Genomic DNA, 3796 nt, shown 5'->3' with positions numbered 1-3796 from the left:
GCTGACTGAGAGTCACAGCTCTATTGAGCCTTGTATTCCTTTAGCCCTTAGCAGTAATGATTTTATGAGCTATTTTAATGACAAAATTCTAACTATTAGAGGCAAAATTCATGACCTCCTGTCCTCAGATAGTACCTATCTGCCCTCAAACACAGCTGTAAGACCTAATATATATTTAGATTGCCTCTGCCCGATTTCTCCTCAACAATTGACGGCAGTGATTTCTTCATCTAAATCATCAATGTGTCTCTTAGCCCCAATCCAAGCTAGGCTACTTAAGGAAGTCTTACCTTTAGTTAACATTCACTCATTAGACATGATCAAGACATCTTTATTAACAGGCTATGTACCACAGTCTATTAAGGTAGCTGTAATTAAACCTCTCCTAAAAAAGCCCACCCTGGATCCAGAGGTGTTAGCCAACACCAATATCTAATCTTCCCTTTCTTTCAAAGGAGACTGGAACAATTAATTGGTTTAAAAGGTTCTGCACTTAGCTGGTTTAAATCTTATTTACCTGATCGTTTTCAGTTTGTTCATGTTCACGATGAATCATCCTTACGTACTAAAGTGTGTTTTGAAGTTCCACAAGGTTCTGTGCTCGGACCAATCCTATTCACTCTATATAATCTTCCTTTATGTAATATCATTAGAAATTACTCTGTAAATTTGGTGTGCCGCGACCGGCTTGAGGTGGAGCAGGCTCACAGCTTATGTGTTTGTCATTTTCTTTTTCATTTTAACCCACACCATGATCTTTTCCTGACCCTAACCAAGTGGTTTTTGTGCCTAAACCTAACCAGACCTTAACCACAGGGCATCATGATGATTTCGGAACGGACTTCGGAACAATGAGTTTAATATGGTCGGAACAATGGGATGTCGAACCAATGGGCTGTCGAACCAATGGGCAGTTCCCCTGCTGCAGTTGCTCTCCATGACTGCACCGCCTGGCTCTCACCTGATCTAACAGCTGATTGGTTTAGATGTCGACTCAACAAGATGACGTTTTAGATAAACTTTTAATTTTTTTTGAATTTCAGATATTTATTTAAATTTAAATTTGACTAAAAACTACGGCTGCCTCGCTGTCGTGATTTTATCGGTGTCCACTTTTATAATATGTCAGAGCAAGTCGGGATAAAGTCGGACACAAAACTAAACGGCATGCATTGTGCCGATCGCGGGTGATTGAATCTGCACAGCCGCCCTTTTTCAGGCTTAGGATTTCTTTTTTTGCGATCACCCCTGACTATATCTTTAAGGATTGTCCTCATGAAATCTCAATTACCAACAGCAAATTCCATGGAAACCATATTTGAGGTGCTTTGTCATCAAAGTGGTGTGGATGAAAGTTGGGTCCAAATAACTAGACTGGAATCTTCATTTAAGACATTTCACTGTGCATCCTAAGGTTTTTTTTTTTTAAGATGAGTGACAAAACTTCTTCAATTAATCCATGGACATTCCGAGAGTATGGTAGCACAGATTCAAGGCATACAGACCGAGAATAAATTGATGGAATATATGTAGGGTTTGATAATTAGAAGATAATTTAACTTTTTTTTGACCCCCTGCAGAGTACAGTTGACAATGTAATAAATGTAAATACATAAAATGTCACTCATTCTATCCTACTTCTGTGTCCCTCCGCGCATTTTACAACGAATAATGTATGAATGTATTGTATTTGAATATGTTGAATATTCAAAGCATCTTGAAGGTACTATTTCATCATAGCATTTTCCTAACCACACACTTGATATAAATTAATTTGACTTGCTCTGAGCCCACATCAATATATTTGCCACGAGAGTTTTCCCATGCTGTTGTTTCAGCATCAACCCTGCTGTCGCAGGAGACCAATATTACTCTGCAGTGCTGCTCTTTAAAGCCGCTACAAGGAACTTTTAACTGGATATGCAAAAGTCTCTCGTTTCTGCTGATGTCTTGCGTGACCTACAACAGCAAATGAGACCATCAGTGTGAAGATAAGCTATTTCTATATAGTGTATATAATAATAATAATAATAATAATACATTTTATTTGTTAGGGCGCCTTTCAAGCCACTTAAGGTCGCCTTACAGCAAAGATAAAACACAGCATACAAAACATCATAACATTGTCAACAAAACATCATACAATATATTAAAATAGAGGGGAAGACAGTAAGACAGTGTAGTGCATATGATCAGGTGGAACGGGCAAGTCTCAACAGATGTGTTTTGAGTTTGGATTTGAACAGATTGACAGATGTGGTGTTGCAGAGGTCAAGGGGGAGTGAATTCCAGAGCTGGGGAGCAGAGCGGCTGAATGCTCTGCTCCCCATGGTAGCCAGGTGGACAGGGGGAACGGAGAGGTGGATGGAGGAAGAGGATCTGAGTGTGCGAGTGGGTGTGGCAATGTGGAGGAGGTCAGACAGGTATGGAGGGGCTAGGTTGTGAATGGCCTTGAAGGTGAGCAGTAAAATCTTGTATTGGATACGGTGTGTGATAGGTAGCCAGTGGAGCTGCTGGAGGACCGATGTGATGTGGTGAGTGGATGGGGTCCTTGTGATAATACGAGCTGCTGAATTCTGTACCAGTTGTAGTTTATGGAGAGTTTTTTGTGGAAGGCCGAACAGGAGGGAGTTGCAGTAGTCAAGCCAGGAGGTGACAAGACTGTGGACCAGAATGGCAGCTGTGTGACGTGTGAGAGAGGGGCGGAGGCAGTTGATGTTGCGGAGATGAAAGTAAGCTGACCGGGTTATGTGGTTGATATGAGAAGCGTAAGAAAGTGTGCTGTCAAGGATGACACCCAGGCTCTTGATCTGTTGGGAAGGAGAAATGATAGAGTTGTCAATAGATAATGTGAAACTGGGGGATTTGGATAGGGTGGTTTTAGTGCCAATGACTAGAATTTCTGTTTAGTCGCTGTTTAATTTGAGGAAGTTGGATTAAAACCAGGATTTTATTTCAAGGAGGCAGTCAGTGAGGGAGGAAGGTGGGAGGGTGGAGTCGGGTTTGGTGGAAATATGGAGCTGGGTGTCATCCGCGTATAGGGTTGGGACTCGTTAGAATTTTAACGATTCCGATTCCTTACCGATTCCTTCTTAACGGTCCGATTCCTTACCGATTCCTCTTACCGATTCCTACATTATATTCATTATACTTGCTATACTTAAACAAGTGTATAATGAACACAAATGCACATACAAATACAAAAACTTTATTCTAACTGTTGCACAGTATTAGATGAAAATACATATTTGTGTGTGGTGTGTATTTCAGATTTAGAGCTTGTATCATCTCCCTGAGAATATATAACAACAAAAAGTGATTCTCTGATTTCTACAGTAACACTATTACCTCAAATTAACCACAGCAATGTGCATTCATGCTTGGGCACTGTTATTTACATGACAACACCTGAACGTAACACACACAGACACACATTGGCTGTTTGTTTCTACCGCTCTCCTCGCTGGAAGTCTCGGACCTCCCGCCGCCCACCTCCGCCTTCATTAAACGCTGAAAATAAAATAAAAGATGGAGACAGGTTTTTCCTGTTTTATCTTATTTTGTTTTATTTTTCCCTCTCCCCTCGCTGGAAGCGGACTTCCCGCCTCCCGCTCCCGTCTCAAACACGGAGGTCTCCTCTCCGCTGAGCACCCACGGCGCACGCCCGGCCTGTTAAAGCCTGTAACCATGACAACTGTGTGACACAAACTCAGTGCTTTAGTAATTAAATAATGTCGGGCTCGGTCGGGTTCGGACAGAAATATGCGGCCCGTGCCGCACTCTAATGGAAATGCAC

At 41.7% G+C, this 3796-nt stretch overlaps 1 long non-coding RNA gene across 1 annotated transcript in view; it reads left to right on the top strand.

Moving 5' to 3' along the window:
* Positions 1-335: 335 nt before the first annotated feature.
* LOC126399966 (uncharacterized) overlaps positions 336-3796 on the top strand; it is a 6994-nt gene continuing 3533 nt past the window's right edge. Inside the window, exon 1 of the long non-coding RNA XR_007570940.1 lies at positions 336-412. This is a non-coding gene — a long non-coding RNA (uncharacterized LOC126399966). The remainder of the gene's footprint in view (positions 413-3796) is intronic.

Source organism: Epinephelus moara, chromosome 13 (assembly GCF_006386435.1).
Source record: "Epinephelus moara isolate mb chromosome 13, YSFRI_EMoa_1.0, whole genome shotgun sequence".
Lineage (NCBI taxonomy): Eukaryota > Metazoa > Chordata > Actinopteri > Perciformes > Serranidae > Epinephelus > Epinephelus moara.
The sequence above is the reverse complement of the archived record's forward strand: the minus strand, read 5'-3'. Positions and strand labels throughout refer to the sequence as shown.